Below are 25,167 nucleotides of genomic sequence, written 5' to 3'. Positions count from 1 at the left end.
ACAATTTGAATATCTTGGTATTAAAGTTAAAGTACCAATGATTGTCACACACACACTAGGTGTGGTGAAATTATTCTCTGCATTTGACCCATCACCCTTGATCACCCCCTGGGAGGTGAGGGGAGTAGTGAGCAGCAGCGGTGGCCGTGCCCGGAAATCATTTTTGGTGATTTAACCCCCAATTCCAACCCTTGATGCTGAGTGCCAAGTAGGGAGGTAATGGGTCCCACTTTTATAGTCTTTGGTATGACTCGGCCGGGGTTTGAACTCACAACCTACCGATCTCAAGGCGGACACTCTAACCACTAGGCCACTGAGTATTGCATAATAACAAGGTACATTTGAGTATCAGTTCAATTTAAAACGATCACAAACTCGTGTCCTTCCATCAGTTTGGTGGTCCTTGGCCTGACAAACTTTGAAGACCTCTGTCATATGCTAACATTTTATAAAGTTTTACCTAAATAATTTATTTGCTCAAAACTTGTGTATTATCTAGAGTTCCGTCCGTCTATTTTAAAGCGACAAATACTACAATATTGACATTTTATCATGAATGTGCCTGAATGTACATTTTAGAGTACTTTTTTGATAGAATAGATCGTATAGTGGGACCTTGATTTACAATCCCTCTATTTGCGAACATTTCGATTGACAAACTTTTAGATCAAGCCAATTGTGCCTCCGTGTACGAATTTGTTCATTTTGTGTTCCACCTGCAAGCAAAAAGCAGGGTGTCAGGTTCAAACACTGATGACATCTATTAAACAGTTAAGAAGCAAGGAATTAAACAGAGACAGAATTCAATTTAGCTCATTGAGGAGAAACGTCTGGGCTGTACTCTTTGTACAGTCTTCCACCACGCTCTGACGAAAGGTCGCACGCCTCCTCTTTCATTTGGACTTTCCCTGATTACATGGCAACAGCTGTTTCTAAAGGAAGGGGGGTCGTAAACAGCCGCCGCCTTTGGTTACAAAACAGTTCAAAGAAAAGGTGCCTGGAGGGGGTCGGGTCCTGCTTCCTCTCTGCTTTGTAGATCTCGGGTCAAGACAAAATCTTCCTGTGGATTACAATAGATCAAAGAAACTGACACCTTCATGTCGCTTCCCATCCTACACAGTGGAGTTTTACAAGCCTTTTGATTGGTAAGATCAAAGACAGCTTTTGTCTGCTCGCCGGGAACTCATTGTAACACAAAGTTTTGTGATAACTTAGATACAAATATTCTGACTCAGGGCGCAGCTTTTTAGTGAGGATTCAGAGCCCTCTACGTCGCTACTCAGTACTTTAGTGTGTGTGTTTTTTGTTTTGTTTTTTGTTTTCAGTTTTTTCATCTTTTTGACAAGTTTTGCCCATTTTGCTAACTCATGACTTCCAAAAAAAACCTCAACAGACCAGCGTGGAAAGAAAATGCTAATCACTGTGGCGTTAAAAATAAATTAATAAATAAATTGCGAGGATTACAAAGGCTTAGTGGCCACATGCGTGGACAGCACCTTTTAGCTCTTATTTCCAAAATTGCGTACACTACTGAATTGGGGTCTTATGGCCGCTTATGTGGACACTTATACTGCCATCTGGTGGTGTCAGAAGAGTATAACATACAATGGAATTTGGGGAAAAAAAGTGTAAAAATAAGAATTAGCATATCACTAAACATGAAGTACACGTTTGTGTATGTCAGAATGTCTAAGTTATCACAAAACTTTGTGTTTCAATGAGTTCCCGGTGAGAAGACAAACGCTGTCTTTGAACCTACCAAGAAGAAGGCTTGTAAAACTCCACTGTGTAGGATGGGAAGCAACATGAAGGTGTTCTGTTTCTTTCATGTATTGTAATCAATAAAGATATTGTTTTGACCCGAGAACTACAAAGCGAAGAGAAAGCAGGACCTGACTCTCCTACAGGGACCTCTTCTTTGAACTCTTTTACGACCTTTTCTGTGAACTGTTTACGACCTTTTCTTTTGAACTGTTCTGTAACCAAAGGCGATGGCTGTTTACGACCCCCGTCCCTTAGAAACAGCTGTTGCCATGTAATCAGGGAAAGTCCAAATAAAAGAGGAGGCGTACAATCTTTCGCCAGAGCGTGTTGAGTCTCTCCTCAATTGAGCCAAATTTAATTCTGTCTCTGTTTAATTCTTTGCTTCTTCTCTTGTTTTATAGATGTCATCAGTGTACTTATGGACTAAGTACATCATAACAAAAGATGATTCATATTTTTTATTCTAATTAGGGTCCAATAAGCCCAAATAGCAAAGATAAATTAAAAAAGCATGTAAACAAACAGCTTGGGCCTTAAGAGGTTAATGGCGCTCACAAATATAGAAGAATCGGTGAAGCAGGCTTTGTACCACAGCAAGATTTAATTTTGATGAAACTGGCTCCAGCGCCCCCCGCGACCCCAAAGGGAATAAGCGGTAGAAAATGGATGGATGGATGGATGGACTTTTCTGGTAAAAAATGTGACGTGTGTATGTGTACGCATGTTTGTTTGATATACAACACTTTATATTGTGTACAAACTTTTACCAAAATAGACACTTTTGTCGAGGTTAAGTTGTTTCTTCTGGAGAACTCCGCTTCACTATATGAACTTTTCGATTTACAAACCCCGTTCGAGAACCAATTGTCTTTGTAAATCGCGGTTCTACTGTCTCTTTATTGCCTGCATTGTTCGCAGCCTCTTGCTAGCAGTTTTCCACTATTTAGGATACCCCGGAAAGGGAAAAACGTGTGCTCTTGTCTCACATAAGGATTGTGGATGAAGGACAAAAAATTAACAAAGTTCTTAAAGTTCCCTTTTAAGAAAAAGAAGCATGTAAACAAATTGCACAATTAATTCACGGTCATACATGATTAATGCGACATGTTTTTTTTTTTTTATTCGCATGCGTTACGTAGACAGCCTTAGGTTTTGATGCAACATATGTAGAATTGTATGATTACTGTGTCAAGTAAAATATCTAGATTGTCTGAAAATGACAGGTTGCTTTTTGTTCGAGGTGTACATAACAGCTTCTCATCTTGCAAGTCAGAGCTTTTCTTCCTGTCTCTCACACACACATCTATAACAATGTTGCCGTGATCCAGAGAAAGTGTGTCTAAAAGGTTGTTAACAAATCTGCACACAGGAAATATTTATTTGTTTGGATGTATTCATTAAATCAATGTATTCTTGGTTGCCAGAAATGTATACAATGTTTGTGAACCCTTTCAGTCCGGTTTCAGGGCAAATCACTCTACAGAGACAATCATTACTAATGATCTATTGCTAACTATGGATGCTGATGCGTCATTCTTGATCTTAGCGCTGCTTTCGATACTGTCAATCATAACACTCTATTAGAACGTATCAAAACACATATTGGTATGTCAGACTTAGCCTTTTCTTGGTTTAACTCCTATCCTACTGACAGGATCCAGTGCGTTTCTCATAACAATGTGACCTCGGAGTATGTTAAGGTAACGTGTGGAGTTCCACAGGGTTCGGTTCGTGGCCCAGCACTCTTCAGCATCTACATGCTGCCGTGAGGTGACATCATACGCAAATACGGTGTTGGCTTTCACTGTTATGCTGATGACACCCAACTCTACAGGCCCCTAAAGCTGATCAACATGCCAGATTGTAGTCTAAATGAAATTAAACAATGGATGTCCAGCAACTTTTTGCAACTCAACGCTAAGAAAACGGAAATGTTGATTATCGGTCCTGCTAGACACCGACATTTATTTAATAATACCACCTTAACAGTTGACAACCAAACAATTACTCAAAGCGACTCGGTAAAGAATCTACAAACCCCGTTTCCATATGAGTTGGGAAATTGTGTTAGATGTAAATAAAAACGGAATACAATGATTTGCAAATCCTTTTCAACCCACATTCAATTGAATAGACTGCAAAGACAAGATATTTGATGTTCAAACTCATAAACTTAATTTTTTTTTTGCAAATAATCATTAACTTAGAATTGCATGGCTGCAACACGTGCCAAAGTAGTTGGGAAAGGGCATGTTCACCACTGTGTTACATGGCCTTTCCTTTTAACAACACTCAGTAAACATTTTTTAAGCTTCTCAGATGGAATTCTTTCCCATTCTTGCTTGATGTACAGCTTAAGTTGTTCAACAGTCCGGGGGTCTCCGTTGTGGTATTTTAGGGTTCATAATGCACCACACATTTTCAATGGGAGACAGGTCTGGACTACAGGCAGGCCAGTCTAGTACCCGCACTCTTTTACTATGAAGCCACGTTGATGGCTTGGCATTGTCTTACTGAAATAAGCAGGGGCGTCCATGGTAACGTTGCTTAGATGGCAACATATGTTGCTCCAAAACCTGTATGTACCTTTCAGCATTAATGACGCCTTCACAGATGTGTAAGTTACCCATGTCTTGGGCACTATTACACCCCCATACCGTCACAGATGCTGGCTTTTCAACTTTGCGCCTATAACATACCGGATGGTTCTTTTCCTCTTTGGTCCGGAGGACACGACGTCCACAGTTTCCAAAAACAATTTGAAATGTGGACTCATCAGACCACAGAACACTTTTCCACTTTGTATCAGTCCATCTTAGATGAGCTCAGGCCCAGCGAAGCCGACGGCGTTTCTGGGTGTTGTTGATGAACGGTTTTCGCCTTGCATAGGAGAGTTTTAACTTGCACTTACAGATGTAGCGACCAACTGTAGTTACTGACAGTGGGTTTCTGAAGTGTTCCTGAGCCCATGTGGTGATATCCTTTACACACTGATGTCGCTTGTTGATGCAGTACAGCCTGAGGGATCGAAGGACACGGGCTTAGCTGCTTACGTGCAGTGATTTCTCCAGAATCTCTGAACCCTTTGATGATATTACGGACCGTAGATGGTGAAATCCCTAAATTCCTTGCAATAGCTGGTTGAGAAAGGTTTTTCTTAAACTGTGCAAGAATTTGCTCACGCATTTGTTGACAAAGTGGTGACCCTCGCCCCATCCTTGTTTGTGAATGACTGAGAATTTCATGGAATCTACTTTTATACCCAATCATGGCACCCACCTGTTCCCAATTTGCCTGTTCACCTGTGGGATGTTTCAAATAAGTGTTTGATGAGCATTCCTCAACTTTATCAGTATTTATTGCCACCTTTCCCAACTTCTTTGTCACGTGTTGCTGGCATCAAATTCTAAAGTTAATGATTATTTGCAAAAAAAAAATGTTTATCAGTTTGAACATCAAATATGTTGTCTTTGTAGCATATTCAACTGAATATGGGTTGAAAATGATTTGCAAATCATTGTATTCCGTTTATATTTACATCTAACACAATTTCCCAACTCATATGGAAACGGGGTTTGTATATACATTTGATTATTTACAATCCGAGGAGGTGGGATGTGGTGGGGGGAGGGTGTTAGTCTAGGGTTGTAGTTGCCTGGAGGTGTTCTTTTAGTGTGGTTTTGAAGGAGGATAGAGATGCACGTTCTTTTACACCTGTTGGGAGTGCATTCCATATTGATGTGGCATAGAAGGAGAATGAGTTAAGACCTTTGTTATATACCTTTATTTATATATTATACATACATACATACATACCTGCACTGGCCTCCTGTACAATTAAGATGCGACTTGTCTCCATTCAAGATGAACCCCTGCTGGCCTCCCAATGGACTGGACTTTCACATGTGGTCGGGACGTGGGGTGACCACTCCTTATGCATCAGTCGGTGACGTCTCTCCATAAATGCCAACTTTGAGACCTCCGAATTCGGGAGATTGAGGGGGGGTTGAGGTGGGTGGGGTTGGGGGGGGGGCGGGGTTTGGTGGTAGCGGGGGTGTATATTGTAGCCCGGAAGAGTTAGGGCTGCAAGGGATTCTGGGTATTTGTTCTGTTGTGTTTATGTTGTGTTATGGTCCGGATGTTCTCCCGAAATGTGTTTGGCATTCTTGTTTGGTGTGGGTTCATAGTGTGGCGCATATTTGTAGCAGTATTAAAGTTGTTTGTACGGCCACCCTCAGTGTGACCTGTATGGCTGTTGATCAAGTTTGTGTTGCAGTTACTCACGTGTGTATGCAGAAGCCTCATACAACATGTGACTGGGCCGGCACGCTGTTTGTATGGTGAAAAAGCGGACGCGTCGACAGGTTGTAGAGAACGCTAAAGGCCTTAATATTGTTGTCAGGGGGAAAATTGGTAGAAATTCGGGAGAATGGTTGCCCCGGGAGATTTTCGGGAGGAGCACTGAAATTCGGGAGTCTCCCGGAAAAATCGGGAGGGTTGGCAAGTATGTATATATGTGTATATATATATATATATATAAGAAATACTTGAATTTCAGTGAATTCTAGCTATAAATATACTCCTCCCCCCTTAACCCCGGCCCCGCCCAATCTCCCGAATTCGGAGGTCTCAAGGTTGGCAAGTATGGTTGTGGACAGACAAAGTCCCGGCAGTGCAGCTCTAGCATGCAAGCGAGCCCCCCGGCCCCTTTAAATGTTTTTCTGCAACTGGGTCTCACAATTTAGTTCATCTCGGGTGGGGACGTGGTTTTGGTGCATGTTCCTAGCGCGCAATTGCGGCGCCAAAGACTACTTCCGGTTTCAGAGTGTTACTTGGAGACACCAGCATAAAAAAAAAGATGTTTTGAAAGCAATCGGGCATTCTTTAATATTGCCACATGCACCCTGTAATAATAATAAATAATAGATTGTAATTTTTTTTTGGTTTCATAATAAAAACGGGGTTGTTATTCAATGCGTATGTTGTATTGTGCACTTATATTGTCATATATCAGCTACTGTGTGGAAGTGTGGGGGAACACATATAAGAGTAACATAAAGGCATTGTATCAACTACAGAGAAGAGCTATAAGGATTAATCATGAAGTAGATTATGTAGAACACACTAGCATATTTATTAATTTTGCTTTATTGAAACTACAGGAGGTAGTAAAGTTACAGACAGTTTAAGGCTAAAAGTAAAACATTACCAGCAAATTTACAAAAAATGTTTGTCATCACTTCTGAGAATGAAGAGCATAGAAGAAATGGTCATTTCCAACATCAGTATTCAAGGACAACTTTAAAACAAATGTGTATATCAGTGGTGGGGGTTAAACTATGGAATTCTCTTTACAATGACATAAAATATATTTCAATTGGAAAAAAATATATAAAGACAGAACAATAAGATCATATGGACAGCCATGAGTGTTTACATTTTGCTTTATATTTATTATTTTACTTATTGTTTTGTATTTGTTTTGTATCATCCCGTGAGGTGTATATTACAAACCCCGTTTCCATATGAGTTGGGAAATTGTGTTAGATGTAAATATAAACGGAATACAATGATTTGCAAATCATTTTCAACCCATATTCAGTTGAATATGCTACAAAGACAACATATTTGATGTTCAAACTGATAAACTTTTTTTTTTTTTGCAAATCATTAACTTTAGAATTTGATGCCAGCAACACGCGACAAAGAAGTTGAGAAAGGTGGCAATAAATACTGATAAAGTTGAGGAATGCTCATCAAACACTTATTTGGAACATCCCACAGGTGTGCAGGCTAATTGGGAACAGGTGGGTGCCATGATTGGGTATAAAAGTAGATTCCATGAAATGCTCAGTCATTCACAAACAAGGATGGGGCGAGGGTCACCACTTTGTCAACAAATGCGTGAGCAAATTGTTGAACAGTTTAAGAAAAACCTTTCTCAACCAGCTATTGTAAGGAATTTAGGGATTTCACCATCTACGGTCCGTAATATCATCAAAGGGTTCAGAGAATCTGGAGAAATCACTGCACGTAAGCAGCTAAGCCTGTGACCTTCGATCCCCCAGGCTGTACTGCATCAACAAGCGACCTCAGTGTGTAAAGGATATCACCACATGGGCTCAGGAACACTTCAGAAACCCACTGTCAGTAACTACAGTTGGTTGCTACATCTGTAAGTGCAAGTTAAAACTCTCCTATGCAAGGCGAAAACAGTTTATCAACAACACCCAGAAACGCCGTCGGCTTAGCTGGGCCTGAGCTCATCTAAGATGGACTGATACAAAGTGGAAAAGTGTTCTGTGGTCTGACGAGTCCACATTTCAAATTGTTTTTGGAAACTGTGGACGTCATGTCCTCCGGACCAAAGAGGAAAAGAACCATCCGGATTGTTGTAGGCATAAAGTGGAAAAGCCAGCATGTGTGATGGTATGGGGGTGTATTAGTGCCCAAGACATGGGTAACATACACATATGTGAAGGCTTCATTAATGCTGAAAGGTACATACAGGTTTTGGAGCAACATATGTTGCCATCCAAGCAACGTTACCATGGACGCCCCTGCTTATTTCAGCAAGTCAATGCCAAGCCACGTGTTACATCAACGTGGCTTCATAGTAAAAGAGTGCGGGTACTAGACTGGCCTGCCTGTAGTCCAGACCTGTCTCCCTTCGAAAATGTGTGGCGCATTATGAAGCCTAAAATACCACAACGGAGACCCCGGACTGTTGAACAACTTAAGCTGTACATCAAGCAAGAATGGGAAAGAATTCCACCTGAGAAGCTTATAAAATGTTTACTGAGTGTTGTTAAAAGGAAAGGCCATGTAACACAGTGGTGAACATGCCCTTTCCCAACTACTTTGGCATGTGTTGCCAAAGTATTCTAAATTCAAAGTTAATTATTATTTGCAAAAAAAAATAAATAAAGTTTGAGTTTGAACATCAAATATGTTGTCTTAATAGTGCATTCAATTGAATATGGGTTGAAAAGGATTTGCAAATCATTGTATTCCATTTCAATTTACATCTAACACAATTTCCCAACTCATATGGAAACGGGGTTTGTACTTTTTTTTTTGTTCGGTTTGTACTTCATGAAGTTTTGCACTTGGGTTTTTTGTGTGCTTTTTGTTTGTTTCCATTATATTTGAATGTATTTGTTTGGTTTGTATGCTATCCATTAAGTAAGACTATGTTGAAGGGGGCAGGGAAACATAAGATTGTCTTCATCCTGTTCCTTCTCAGGCATTGGTGTGTAAATGTGTGTTTAGTTGCTGAGGTTTAATTGTCTATTGATCAAAGATGCACATCAATGAAGGAGATAAATAAAAAATGAAATGTTTTTGTCTTTCAAAGAGAAAATATATATTACAGCGTTTTAATGCATCTTATTGCATTATATTTTATTATTTGCTGCACCTCGCTTTGCACAGTCTCGCCCCTTCCTCGGATAATGGGAGGGGTGTGATATTTTTCCCCCCCTTATCTTTTTTTTTTTTTTTTGCATCTGTTCTCTCCCTCTCTCCTCTGCAGGCCTGCCGACGCGCTCTGCTCTGCTGCAGCCTTGTGACGTCACGGAGGGCTGGAGCGCTTCCTTGCTCCGGAGCGGAGAGAGAGGAAAAAAAAAAAAAAAAAAGGGGCACAAGATTTGTTGCGAGGTGAGTCTTCTTTTCTTCAAATAAACACGTATGCGCGATTGATTCGTTTTAGTGTGCGTATGTTGCCTTTAATCGCGATCACTGTCCGCTCCCGTCCATCTTACGTCTTAGCATGCAAGCTATAGGGGAGGAAATGGGGGGTCTAAGCATCTTGTCTTCTTCCCGGTGAGAGGGGCACAGCTGTGCCGACGTGCATGCACCTGACGCCGGGCCCTTTTTTTGGTCTGTTTTATGTCGGTTCCCAGCTGCACACAAAAAAAAAAAAAAAAAAAAAAACCCGTCATGTGGTGGTGATTTTGGGCTCGTCCACACCCACCTCGTAAATGCCTGCCTGCCTCCTGCATGTGTGCGATGATCAATGGGCTTGTTTGCATGTCTTAGTCATTTTTTTCCAGATGCTTTTACACATTTGTGTGCTGTTTTTGACCTGTTTGTGTCGTGCAAAAAAAAAAAAAAAAAGAAACATAACCCATTGGTATACACACACATGCACACATGCACATACACCATGACCCTACTGGGTGTTGTTGTGCATGATTTGACTGACAGATTGAAGAAATGTGCACATTCAATAATAATGTTGCTTGAGACTGGCATGCATGAGTGCCTCCTCACTTGCATGGAGTTTTGGCAAACACGTGTGACTACAAAGCGTGAGAAATTGCACTGAGAACCTTTTGCTGTTGTAAAAACAACAACAAGAGACTCGATGTAACATTTTGTGTAATGCAAACACATGTGTGGGGTCCTTCTCTGCACTGCAGCATTACAACTCATGCGTGCACACGGTAGTTGGCGTTTGTTGATTCTAGAGTTTTCCAGCTTGAAAGAAATGACCGGTGCAGTCTCAATATTTTGGTCTTTTCTGTCATCTTTCAATGAATAAGTTGGAATCCGTACTGGAATTTGGACTATAAATCTGTGTTTACTTTGCGTCCTTGTTGGTTTGTAAGGGGATATGGTTTTGTTTACAATTCCATTGATTTGTTTGCCCATCTGTCTCTCCGTCATTTGGTCCGTGCACAACCAAAGTCGGGCTTACACTGAGTTAATTGCACTGCCAACGATTGAAGTTGGACTGACTGAGACTCTGTTTGGGTCGTTGCTGTCAGGAAGTGTTGGTGACGAACCCCAAGATGCAGAGATGGCAGGCTCGATGCAGGAAAACTTGGTTTTAATGTAAAAAGTGCATGCAGGTAAAACACGGACCAGGAACCAGCAAACAGTCCACAGTAGAGATGTCCGATAATTACTTTTTTTGCCGATATCCCATATTCCGATATTGTCCAACTTTTAATTACCGATTCCGATATCAACCGATACCGATATATACAGTCGTGGAATTAACACATTTTTATGCCTGATTTTGTTGTGATGCCCCGCTGGATGCATTAAAGGGGAACATTATCACAATTTCAGAATGGTTAAAACCATTAAAAATCAGTTCCCAGTGGCTTATTATATTTTTCGAAGTTTTTTTCAAAATTTTACCCATCACGCAATATCCCTAAAAAAAAAGCTTCAAAGTGCCTGATTTTAACCATCGTTATATACACCCGTCCATTTTCCTGTGACGTCACATAGTGAAGCCAACACAAACAAACATGGCGGAAAGAACAGCAAGCTATAGCGACATTAGCTCGGATTCAGACTCGGATTTCAGTGGCTTATGCGATTCAACAGATTACGAGCGTATTGAAACGGATGGTTGTAGTGTGGAGGCAGGTAGCGAAAACAAAATTGAAGAAGAAACTGAAGCTATTGAGCCATATCGGTTTGAACCGTATGCAAGCGAAACCGACGAAAACGACACGACAGCCAGCGACACGGGAGAAAGCAAGGACGAATTCGGCGATCGCCTTCTAACCAACGATTGGTATGTGTTTGTTTGGCATTAAAGGAAACTAACAACTATGAACTAGGTTTACAGCATATGAAATACATTTGGCAACAACATGCACTTTGAGTGCAGACAGCCCAATTTTCATCAATTAATATATTCTGTAGACATACCCTCATGTCAGCAGGCCAGGGAAGCTAGGGTCGATATTCTTCTCTTGATCATCTTCGGGACGGTGTGAGCCAAGACATCCAGGGGTGTTTAGCTCGCTCGTCTGCGGGAACAAACGGCCGCCATTGCTTGTCGTGCTACAGAGGTCTTTTGTCCCTGAATTGCTCACACACTCCGGCAGATTCAATGGGGGTCTGGCGGCAGATTTCTTTGACTTTATCGTTGGAAATGCATCTGCTTTGAGTGTCGCAGGATATCCACACATTCTTGCCATCTCTGTCGTAGCATAGCTTTCGTCGGTAAAGTGTGCGGAACAAACGTCCAATTTCTTGCCACTTTCGCATCTTTGGGCCACTGGTGCAACTTGAATCCGTCCCTGTTCGTGTTGTTACACCCTCCGACAACACACCGACGAGGCATGATGTCTGTCGAAAAAACAGAAAATAACAGAGCTTATTTGACTCGGTGTTTGAGAAAATGGCGGATTGCTTCCCGATGTGACGTCACGTTGTGACGTCATCGCTCTGCGAATATTAGAAAGGCGTTTAATTCGCCAAAATTCACCCATTTAGAGTTCGGAAATCGGTTAAAAAAATATATGGTCTTTTTTTCTGCAACATCAAGGTATATATTGACGCTTACATAGGTCTGGTGATAATGTTCCCCTTTAAACAATGTAACTTTACCATGAATTGATTAACGTGGACCCCGACTAAAACAAGTTGAAAAACTTATTCGGGTGTTACCATTTAGTGGTCAATTGTACGGAATATGTACTGTACTGTGCAATCTACTAATACAAGTGTCCATCAATCAATCAAAAACAAGGTTTTCCAAAATAAGAGAACAACTTCAACTCCAGTTATGGGAAAAAAGTGCCAACATGGCACTGCCATATTTATTATTGAAGTCACAAAGTGCGTTATTTTTTTTAACATGCCTCAAAACAGCTTGGAATTTGTGACATGCTCTCCCTGAGATAATCCTGATACCCACTACAACTATGGGAAATACTACTTTGACTTTCACAAAGTGCATTATTTTGTATTTTTTTTAAACATGCCTCAAAACAACAGCTACAAAAACAATGAAGGCACACAGCTTCAGTCCAAAGTATACTAGACGTCCGTGTTCTACCGGATATGTACCGCTCCGTACAGCGGCGTTTTAAAAAGTCATTAATTTTACTTCTTGAAACCGATACCGATAATTTACGATATTACATTTTAAAGCATTTATCGGCCGATACCGATATTATCGGACATCTCTAGTCCACAGCATACAATACTCCAGCACTGACTGAAGAGCGAGGCAGGTATAAATAGTAGCCCCATTGGCAATTGCCACCAGGTGTGCCAGACTGCCAATCAGGTACAGGCGAGGGAGACGTGCAGGAAAAGGAACCAAAATAAGAGCGCTGAGAGGAAATAAAACACAAACACAGAGGAAAAAAACATAACATAACCAAACTGTCAGATGACAGTTGCTGTGCCATTAAGTCCTGTAGGTGTCGAAGCATCCATCCATCCATCCATTTTCTTCCGCTTGTCCCTTTTGGGGTCGCGGGGGGTGCTGGAGCCTATCTCAGCTGCATTCGGGCGGAAGGCGGGGTACACCCAGGACAAGTCGCCACCTCATCGCAAGGCCAACACAGATAGACAAACAACATTCACACTCACATTCACACATTAGGGCCAATTTAGTGTTGCCAATCAACCTATCCCCAGGTGCATGTCTTAAAAGGGAAAATTGGCGTATATTTATGTTGAATATCGGTTTTATATCAGCGAGGAAACAAGTATCGGATGATTTCCGCTTAATCTAAAATCTCAGACGCAAGCAGTGTTTACTTGTGCAAAGCTGGACAGTCCATTAACATCTAAATGTCCTCCGATAAAGACACGAGGTTGGTCTTTTCTTGTATTTTAGTCAAGTATTCCAAAAGGTAAACATGGTAAGCTATAGCAGCTACACAACAGCTAAGCACACTAATAGCACATGCTAGATATATGTAATAAGTGTCCTTAATATTGCAGTCTAAAACAAGACAGTTGTCAATTAAAACAAGTATCAAATAACTATAGTTGCATATTACGTACACATACAAAGTCTCCGAGGCAGAAGCATTATAGAAAGTATCCTGTAACAAAGTGTGCGCGTAATTCAATTAACTGCATCACTGTTATGTTTAGGAGGAGAGTAGACGGCACAGACCACAAGGGGGCGTTGTATTTAACTCTGATTTATTATATATATGCACTATATATATAATAACAAACAATAATATAATCAACTAGAGAATGGAGTGTGACAAAATCCAAGAGAGTGTATGGTGTGTGCGACTATCTGTATGAATAAAATACAATTAAATTAAACTTACACATACAAAGCCTCCAAGGCAGAAGCATATTATAAAGTATCCTGTAACAAACGTGTCCGAGTCATTCAATTAACTGCATCACAAGCTTAACTTTATGAATTGTTGTGGCCATTGTGTGTCGCCAAAAACACATTTCCATTCCATTTCCACACAAAGCATAAGTCCATTAGAGACAGTTAAAAATAGGTTAGTGTGAAGTGAAGTGAATTATATTTATATAGCACTTTTTCTCTAGTGACTCAAAGTGCTTTACATAGTGAAACCCAATATCTAAGTTACATTTAAACCAGTGTGGGTGGCACTGGGAGCAGGTGGGTAAAGTGTCTTGCCCAAGGACACAACGGCAGTGACTACGATGGCGGAAGCGGGGATCGAACCTGGAACCCTCAAGTTGCTGGCACGGCCACTCTACCAACCGAGCTATATCGCCCCCCGGTATATTCATATTTACCATTGCTCTCGGTATGACTAATTTTGCTTGATCAAACCTTTACTCACATTCCACACTACAAAATAAAAGTATGTACTGTGGAATAGTGTTTTTCAACCTTTTTTGAGGCAAGGCACGTTTTTTTCATAAAAAATTCCGGAGGCACACCACCAGCAGAAAACATTAAATGAAACTCCACCAGGTCGTCCTTCCTTATTTTGAGTTTGTTGGTGTTTTCCTGTGTGCAGTGCTTTAGTTTTTGTCTTGCGCTGTTTTTTTGGTGGCCCTTCCTGTTTTGTTGGTGTTTTCCTGTAGCAGTTTCATGTCTTCCTTTGAGCGCTATTCCCCGCACCTGCTTTGTGTTAGCAAGTAAGGCTATTTAAGTTGTTGCTATCCTTCTTTGTGTGGACATTGTTGATTGTCATGTCATGTACGGATGTTCTTTGTGGACGCCGTAAGTTTTTGCTGTCATCCAGCATTCTGTTTCTGTTTACTTGGTAGCCAGTTCAGTTTTACTTGTGTTTTGCATAGCCATTCGTATGCTTCATTGCCTTTTCCTTATGTTCATTTTTGGTTTAGGCATTATATACATTTTTAAAAAGTTAAAGTTAAAGTACCAATGAATGATTGTCACACACACACTAGGTGTGGCGAAATTATTCTCTGCATTTGACCCATTACCCTTGATCACCCCCTGGGAGGTGAGGGGAGCAGTGAGCAGCAGCAGTGGCTGCGCCCGGGAATCATTTTTGGTGACCTGCATATTGTGATCACAACAAACCATCCTCGCCTCACCCGACAAATTCCGACTTTTACAAAGCAATTAACTACCTGCTGCCACCTATTGACATGGAGTATTACGTGGTTACCCTGCCGAGCTCTACGCAGCACAGACCGTAAGCAATGGCACATTATTTTCAGATTATAATTATTGATTTGAAAAAAATATTTTTGGGACCAATTAGGTGAAGTTGCATCATTTCCCACGGCACACCAGACAATATCTCACGCGGCACAGTGGTTGAAAAACACTGCTGTTGAAAGTAGATTTAGGTACTTTATTTGTTCTTGAACATGGTTCGTAAATAGAAAAGTTTGTTTAGTGAAGCAGAGCTCCGCATAAAAAATAAATAAAAATAACATGAATAATTGGTTACAGCCTCGACAAAAGTCCACATTTTAGTGAAGGTGTGTACACACTTTGAACACAATAATGAGTGATACACACTACTGTATATCAAACAAACTTAAGGAGGGGATATATCAACTTTCTGTGTAATAAAAAAAAGTCAAAACAACAACAAGCTGCTGTATACTCTGCTCTGCCAACACATGCACACACACAGAATTCACTATGTTGCACTCTCGCAAACAAAATCACAAAATCCTTAACGCCAACAACCCTATTGTTACAATAATAAACATTTTGGGGGAAAAAAGGAAAATGCACACACATTAACAACGGCAGAGAACTGACGAGAAAGGAGTAGACAGAGGAAGAGGAGAGCCGTACGTCTCTGCGTGTTTGTGCTTTGGAAGAGCGAGGGGCCGCTCTGGAAAGGGAGAAGAGGTTGTGTCTCCTGTCTCCTCCTTGCTGTAATATTATTCTGCTCTGGCATATTTTCCCAGAAAAGACCGGCTTCATCACAATTAAAACTCCATGTGGTTACTGCCTGTGCTGTGCTGTGGTCATGCTTGTGAGTGCCATTAATACACTCCTTGCAAATAGTCTTTTTTTCATTTATTTATTTTAATAAACTCCACAGCGGTTCCTTCCTTCTTTCCACGCTGGTCTGTTGAGTTTTCGGGACTCACTGAGTTAGCAAAATGGCCAAAACTTGTTTAAGGCGAAAAAACTACGAAAAGTGGAAAGTTAAAGCACCACTGATAATCACACACACACTGGGTGTGGTGAAATTACCCTCTGCATTTGACCCATCCCCTTGTTCCACCCCCTGGGAGGTGAGGGGAGCAGTGAGCAGCAGCGGTGGCCGCGCTCGGGATGATGATTTAACCCCCAATTCCTACCCTTGATGCTGAGTGCCAAGCAGGGAGGTAACGGGTCCCATTTTTTATAGTCTTTGGTATGACTCGGCCGGGGTTTGAACTCAGGGCGGACACTCTAACCACAAGGCCACTGAGCAGGCAGGCAGGAAGTGAAGTAGAAGGCTCCGCCTCCCCAACAAAGTTTCGCCCTGCTTTCTTGCCTGCATGCACCTGAATGAAGCGTTCGTACACAGAGGCATATTTGACTTGATCTAAAAGTTCATAAATCGAACATTTCGCATACAGAGGGGTTGTCAGTTGAGGTTCGACTGTACTAACATTTGTGCTGATATCGTATGGGATTATCATCGTTATTGGCCGATACTTAAGGCTCCAATATCAGTAATATATCGAGAGTGGAAAAAAAGTGCATATCAGCATGTTCGTAAACATAGGAGCTGCATATATATATATATGTATGTATGTATATATATATATGTATGTATGTATGTATGTATATATATATATATATATATATATATGTATATGTGTGTATATATATATATATATATATATATGTATATGTGTGTATATATATATATATATATATACACTATATATATATATATATATATATATATATATATATATATGTGTGTATATATATACTATATATATATATATATATATATATATATATAATATATGTGTGTGTGTGTGTGTGTGTGTGTGTGTGTGTAACTGTGTATACATAGTTTTTCAGAACTTTGCCTTTCCTTGGTTTTAGGTGGGCAGAAGTTTAATAGTTGTTTTTGTTTTGTAATAGCATATTATACATCAGTTACAGAATAAAAAACATTCATAAATGGAGTATCTTATCTTTGTTGTTAGCACATGCCTAAAAATAACTCAAGCTAAACTTAGAAGCTGATGGCTAATTTAGAGTTGCCGTGTAGATGTACACTTTATTATCCAATGAGAAGACTAATCATTAAGCTAGTCGGTGACTGGTCGACTAACTGCTAAAATAATTGTTGTACATTCTTGGGTAGCAGGTTTGCTTTGTGCATAATTTTAGCTGTTTGCAAATGCACCAAATCTTTGAATTTCAATATTTTGGATTCAATAAATAAATAGGGTTTGAATGTTCTCCATATTCAACATGATGTAGTTTTTGTCTGGCCTTTTTTGTACTATGGTCAGTGAATGAAGTGTACTTTTGTAATTATTTCCCCATATTTCGACTAACCGTTAAGTTGGTCGATGACTAGTCGACTAAAAGTTAAGATAGTCGACGACTGGTTGACTTACCAAAATAGTTGTTAGTTGCAGCCCTAGTTTGAAGTACAAATGCAATGATTATCGGTATTGATAAACTGGTATTATTGACAGTAAAATGTGATTTATTACTGCATTTAAAAAAAACTGACATCCTTTTGGAAAAAGTGAATGAAGTGTGCTTTTGTAATTATTTCCCCAACGAGTCGACTCACCGTTAAGATAGTCGACGACTGGCCGACTATCAAATTAGTTAGTTGCATTGCAGCCCTAGTTTGAAGTAGAACTGCAGCCATTATCGGTATTAATGATAGTAAAACCATGATTGATAACTGCATTTCAAAAAACAGACTTTGTCTTTGTGGCCGTTGCTTCCTAGCAGTTCCACTGTAGACACGGCACAGGAGCCAAGCGTGCAGTTTTTAACAAAGTTTTTAATGTACATAGGCTTTTTTTTTTAAATCAAAATCTTTCTCCCGCAGAACGTTACTTTTCAGTCACGTCCGTATCCTCTCTCCCCTCCTGCTCCCGGCCGCTTACTGTTAAAGACAACAGATGATTAGATTAACTCGTACCACCTGTGAAATCTAATCACCTGCCAGCTGTGTCTCGCCGTCAGCACTGCCACGCCCCCGTCTGATGGTGCTCTGTGCTAAGCACAATGGACAGAGGCGGTGACCTTTGCTCTTGCAGGCAGCGCTGGCCACATCTCCCTGGCTGGTTGTGGGTTGTTCACTAAAAACCAATGTTAACCAAATGCATGCTTCTCTTTCCTGGCTAACAGTGCAGAACAGGTTGTCAGCTAATACTTTGATATTGTTCAAATCAGTAACCGGTAATAAAACTCCTGCTTTTCTCATGGCCCAAATAGTTCACAGTAGCACTATACTAGAGATGCGCGGATAGGCAATTATTTCATCCGCAACCGCATCAGAAAGTCGTCAACCATCCGCAATCCACCCGATCTAACATTTGATCAGAACCGCATCCGCCCGCCATCCGCCCGCCATCCGCCCGCACCCGCCCGTTGTTATATATCTAATATAGACGATGCAAGGCATTAGTGAGGTTATAAAGCTTTTGCCTGTTAAAGAAAAGAGACTGATCCAATGCAGCATTCGCGTGCCACGCTGTCACGACCCAGACGCACACCAGTGCGCAATCATATGGGAGCCGCGCTGAGCGCACCTCCAAGCGCGTCTCGCTGCCGGCGACGGCCGGGTATATGGGCCCGACGCTCCAGCGCCATCCATTTTCAGGGCTACTTGATTCGGCAGGTGGGTTGTTACACACTCCTTAGCGGGTTCCAACTTCCATGGCCACCGTCCTAGCTGCTGTCTATATCAACCAGGGTGAGCCCCACCCCTTTCGTGAGCGCACTGCGCGCGGAGTGACCCCTGTTACGCGCCCCCGGCAACAGGGTTGGCGGGCAGGTAAGCTGTGCGGGCGGAGCGCGCGGAGTGACCCCTGTTACGCGCCCCCGGCAACAGGGGTGGCGGGCAGGTAAACTGCGCGGGCGGAGCGCGCGGAGTGACCCCTGTTACGAGCCCCCGGCCACGGGGGTGGCGGGCAGGTAAGCTGCTTACCTGCTGCGCGTGACGCCGGCCGCGGCGAAGGCGGACAAGGCGGGGTGTCGGTGCGGTGGGCGCGGTGGTGACCCTGGACGTGCGTCGGGCCCTTCTCGCGGATCACCTCAGCTACGGCTCCCGGTGGGGCCCTCTCGGGGGAAGGGGCCTCGGTCCCGGACCCCGGCGAGGCGTCGGGGGCCTTCTCCGCTCCGTAAAAGTGTCCATCTCTTATTTTTTTTTCTTCTGTTGTGGCATATGCTGCAGGTGCCTGCTCGTTTTTCGTATGTGGGTAACAACATTTAACTATGTATATATATTTCCGAATTGGTTTAACTGCCACCCGCCTGAATCTATTTAAAATCTAATTTTTTTAAATTTCAATCGCCCGACCCGACCCGACCCGCTGATAAAATCTAATTTTTTTAAATTTCATCCGCCCGATTCGCGGATAATCCGCGGACTCCGCGGTTGTGCCCGCAAACCGCGCATCTCTACACTATACATAATCATAATACCAGGGCGTCTAGTGAGGGGCATTTTGTACTCCCTCGTCCCAGGAAGAATGCTTTGCGGAAATCTTTTATTTATAGATCTGTATCGCTCTGGAATAACCTGCTTCGAATTCTCACCGGCATTGAAAGTAAACAGGTTTTTAAAAAGAAAGTTATATTTTATCTGAGTCTTTTAATTTGTTTGCTTGTTGATGATTTTGTTTGGTTTTATATTGTGTAGTTATATTTATATGGTAATTATTATTCTGTGACTGTAAATTGTTTGCTTTTTTTCCTTATTGATGCTTTTATTTATTTATTTTTTCTGTATTGTGTAGTTATAATCATATGCTTTTACTTGTAATTGTATTGAGTTTGTGGACCCCAGGAAGACTAGTGGGTTGTTGTGGCAACCAGCTAATGGGGATCCTTAATAAAAATAAAATCAAATACCTCCACAGTCTTGAATTCAGACGGATTTCTTACGGACAAAAAAATAGTGCTCTGTAATGTGTTAGATTTTTCAAGTCACTTTGTATATTTCTATGTTATTATAGTTAATACATTCGAGATAAATAATACACCTTACATATACTCTAGCCCAGGGGTGTCAAAGTTGTTTTCATTGAGGGCCACATCGCAGTTATGGCTGCCTTTTTAGAGGGCCGTGTGAATACGAATATAAACGTATTATCGCCCAATGATATTACACCATTGCCTGTGCATTTGATGAGATTATTTTTTGTACGAACTAATGGATAACTTGCTTTGAAATTAAGTCATCATGACAAGCACATATTTAAGTTTTTTTTATTGTTTTTGTTTAAACTGTACATTCGACAGAATATTTGTTGCAGGATCAGATAATATAGCAATATTAAAGTTTTAAAAGATATGCAATGTCATGCACGGCATATATTTTTGTCTGTCAAAATGCAAAGAACAAAAAACTTTAGAAAGATGAAGACACTCATCATGTGCAGGCATTTGCGGGCCACATAAAAAATGTGGCCCTCCGGCCTTGAGTTTGACACCCTTGCTCTAGCCTGTAGCATTTTCATACTTGCCAACCCTCCCGGATTTTCCGGGAGACTCCCGAAATTCAGCGCCTCTCCTGAAAACCTCCCGGGACAAATTTTCTCACGAAAATCTCCCGAAATTCAGGCAGACTCAGGTCCTCATGGACCTGAGTCCGCTAACCCACAATATAAACAGCGTACCTGCCCAATCACGTTATAACTGTAGAATGATGGAGGGCGAGTTCTTGGTTTCTTATGTGGGTTTATTGTTAGGCAGTTTCATTAACGTCCTCCCAGCGCGGTAACAACACACAACAACAGCAGTCACGTTTTTGTATACCGTAAAGCAGTTCGTCTGCCGTAAACATCAATGTTGTGACACTCTTAAACAGAAAAATACTGCCATCTAGGGCATTTGATGAAAGCACTTTTGTGCGTGCCACACAGCAATGCATCATTAGAGAGGGTGTTCAGCATGGTTAGAAAAATAGTGACAGAGAATAGAACAAGGATGGACAATTCAACCCTTAACTCAACAATGAGTAGATGAGTGTTATGTGTGTGTATATGTGTAAATAAATGAACACTGAAATTCAAGTATTTATTTTATATATATATATATATAGCTAGAATTCACTGAACGTCAAGTATTTCTTTATATATATATATATATATATATATATATATATATATATATATATATATATATATATGAAATATTTAACTTGGTGAATTCTAGCTATAAATATACTCCTCCCCTTTTAGCCACGCCCCCAGCCACGCCCCCGTCCCACCCCGACCACGCCCACCCCCACCTCCCGAAATCAGAGGTCTCAAGGATGGCAAGTATGAGCATTTTCAGCACATAATATCTGCCATATTTTGTGGAAATGTTTCCAACTTTTCTGCTGAGATCACGTAGACCTTTTCCACGCTATGCCAGTTCAGTGTGTGTGGGATTAACTGTAAACTTAATGGTTTGACAATAAAGGCACAGCTCCAGCATATGCTTGACAAACACTTCACTGTAAGTTAGACTGATGCTTTTTAACCAGATTTGTTTTGTCGTATTGATTCCTCAAAACAAACACTGCCTCACCTGTCAGTTCTCAGTTTGTTGTTTAGTATGATGATATTTATTGATTGTTTCACAGCAACGCTAAAGTTTGTACTGTTTGCACACTGGCTCGTAGCCATTGTATTATCCTAACGGCTGCCTGTGCAGATGTGTCCATTCAAGCGTCACGTTTACGTCGAAGATCTGCTTCATGAGTTTAGCTGGCCTTTGGGTGTGTTATCGTTCTTGACAATTGAAATTTGTGCATGGCAAAAAAACAAAACAAATATGCAAATGTAACTTACGCACGTGGTGTTCCGGTCTGTGGGACCCGTTTTCATTTTTTATAAAGAAAAATGATACAATTAATTAATTTTTCAAACTGAGACTCACTGACTTTGGCTCATTTTCTGTGAAGAACATATATCAGAATACATATTTAATGTGAAAAAGTGCAATATATTTATCTGTACAGTAATCTATTTATTTATACATATTTATATATATTTATTTATTTTATATATATATATTTATATATTATTTATATATATATATATATATATATGTTTATTTATATATGCACCGTATTGCTTTTTTTTTATCCTGCACTACCATGAGCTTATGTAACGAAATTTCGTTCTTATCTGTGCTGCAAAGTTCAAATTTGAATGACAATAAAAAGGAAGTCTAAGTCTAATGACCACACACCATACACCCCCCTACACATTTCTATTACATTTAAGATGTCCGGGTCCACTGGACCCGGGGCTAATAAAAGTGTGGAAATGTATGTTCTGTGTACCACACACACACACACACACACACACACACACACACACACACACACACACACACACACACACACACACACACACACACACACACACACAGCAGCAGGCCGAGATAGGAGGAGGACAGAGTGTAGGTACACAGAACATCAGAGGGTCAAATGTGCGAGAAAATGAGAGCAGACAGTGTTGACAAACAATGTTGCAACCTTGTGTGGGAACCGCAGGTGCAGAAACACAAAAGAAGAATCCCTGTGGGATGCAGAAACTGGTAGATAAATTTTCCGTGCAACGTTCATATTGTTACTCAGCCAGCGTTTGTGGGTCTGATGGACCCGTTGCATTTTGTGGCTTTTAATGCCTCACAATCAAACACTTTAATGTTAAAATACTGAACAGATGTTTATTGGGATAAGGTAAACATCTGTTGACACACACACCTTGTAGCGTCCCGGAAGAGTTAGTGCTGCAAAGGGTTCTGGGTATTTGTTCTGTTGTGTTTATGTTGTGTTACGGTGCGGATGTTCTCCCGAAATGTGTTTGTCATTCTTGTTTGGTGTGGGTTCACAGTGTGGCGTATATTTCTAACAATGTTAAAGTTGTTTATTCGGGCACCCTCAGTGTAACCTGTATTGCTGTGGATCAAGTATGCATGGCATTCACTTGTGCGTGCGTGCAGGAGCCGCATTTATTATGTGACTGGGCCAGCCCTCGGATGAAAAAAGCGCACGTTACCATTTTCGGGAGGGGCATTGAAATTAGGGAGTCTCCCGGGAGGGTTGGCAAGTATGAGAATTAGCGATGAATGCGGTGTTACCGCGGCACCGCCGCTGTATATAATCGGCGGGCCAGCTCTAGTGTTAATTTGATATCGCCTCAAGGGCCAAGTGAAATTACACGGCAGGCCAAATTTGGCCCGCGGGCCAGAGTTTGACACCATGATCTACAACGATACAAATAATTGCTATTGCGACATCTAGTGGACACATTAAGAACAGCAGTTTCTTTCATTCAAAAATTTTGGCTCATTTCTATACTTAGCAAACTCATCCCGCGGGCCGGATAAAACCTGTTTGCGGGCCTGATCCGGCCCCCGGGCCGTACGTTTGACACCCCTGATCTACATCAACAATAGGATTTTTCTAAGTGGCTGGAAAAGACAGATTGAAACAAATAAATAAATACAATTGTTTTTTTAGTAACCGATTAGGAATTGCTACAAGAACCGCGATTCATTCGAAAATCTTTTTTTTTTTAACACAACTTATTACTTATACACATAAGATTGTAATACATATTTACTGTACTGTATATAATATCCTCCTTCTAAAGACTGATATGTTTTCAGTGTGCAAAACAAAAGCCAGTAGTCAGAGCAGTGACCTGCTGTCTCTCTGGCATGCCTGGCTGCAGTCTGCATGCAAGGGCATGACTGTTTCTCTGAACACTGGTCTGGATCAATAGTAGACGGTGGCCAGCTTGCAGGGTGGAAGGCCATCAGCTCACAACCGAGGCTAACTATCTCCCCGACAACGATTTGGTGGAACTGCAGTGAGTGAACTGCTTTGGCAATCTTGTTTGTGTTCTCCATTTCTGAAACAATGTTAGGAGGAACAGTCGTCCCTGGTTTATCGCGGCTAATTAGTTCCAGGCCCGACCGTGGTAAACAAATTTCCGCAAAGTAAGGTTATTATTAACTAGAAAATTTCCGCGGAAATTTTGATGGGCCTGCTATTTATGCCCTGGACCTCTTGGGGAGGGAAATATTGCATATTTTGTGTTTTTGTCATAAAAATTAGTTTTTTTTTTGTTTTTTTTTACAAGAAGGGCATAAAACAAAACAAACAAAAAAACAACCTTATATCGACCGATCTAAAGTTGATCTAGAGATTTAAGCGCTTAAAGTAAATAAAATAAAATAAGTATATGATTATTTTTATTTTTAAAACATTTGAAGCGCTCTCAGAATATTAGTGGAATTTTTAAACATTTGTTTTAACTGTCATTGCTGAAATAATAATTAATTAAAATCAATGTTATGAATTATTGACGACCTATTTAAGGCTCCAATTACTTCACATGAAATATTCCACATTAAAATATTTTTGGAGAGGGAAATATTGCATATTTTGTGTTTTTGTCATAAAAATCAGGTGGTTTTTTGGGGGGTTTTTTCTTATAAAAACAGAGTTAAACATGAATCGGTCGATAAAACAACTTTATATCGACCGATCTGAAGTTGATCTGAGATTTTAGCGCTGAAAGTAAATAAAATAAAATAAAATGTATGACTATTTTTATTTTTACACTTTTGAGAGGCCCCCCCCCCCCCCCCCCCCAAAAAAAAGAAACAACCTTATATCGACCGATCTAAAGTTGATCTAGAGATTTAAGCGCTTAAAGTAAATAAAATAAAATAAATGTATGACTATTTTTATTTTTAACACTTTTGAAGGCCTCCGAGAATATTAGTGGAATTTTTAAACATTTGTTTTAACTGTCATTGCTGATATAATATTGAATTAAAATCAATGTTATGAATTACTGACGACCTATTTAAGGCTCCAATTACTTCACATGAAATATTCCACTTTAAAATATTTTTGGACGGGGAAATATTGCATATTTTGTGTTTTTGTCATAAAAAATCAGGTGTTTTTTCTTTTTCTTACAAAAACGGCGTTAAACATAAACCCCCCCCCCCCCCCCCCCCCAAAAAACACTTTTGAAGGGCTC

The 25,167-nt window shown here is 40.7% G+C and overlaps 1 protein-coding gene across 1 annotated transcript in view; it reads left to right on the top strand.

Annotated features, from left to right (window-relative positions):
- Positions 1–25,167, top strand: part of fbxo41 (F-box protein 41) — a 228,028-nt gene that overhangs the window by 89,073 nt on the left and 113,788 nt on the right. The window contains exon 3 of the mRNA XM_061984025.1: positions 9,299–9,423. The gene's annotated coding sequence lies outside the window, so the exon portion shown is untranslated. The remainder of the gene's footprint in view (positions 1–9,298; positions 9,424–25,167) is intronic.

This window comes from Nerophis lumbriciformis, linkage group LG25, assembly GCF_033978685.3.
Source record: "Nerophis lumbriciformis linkage group LG25, RoL_Nlum_v2.1, whole genome shotgun sequence".
NCBI classification, from domain to species: Eukaryota; Metazoa; Chordata; class Actinopteri; order Syngnathiformes; family Syngnathidae; genus Nerophis; species Nerophis lumbriciformis.
Note: the sequence above shows the minus strand (reverse complement) of the source record. Positions and strands in the feature narration are given on the sequence as shown.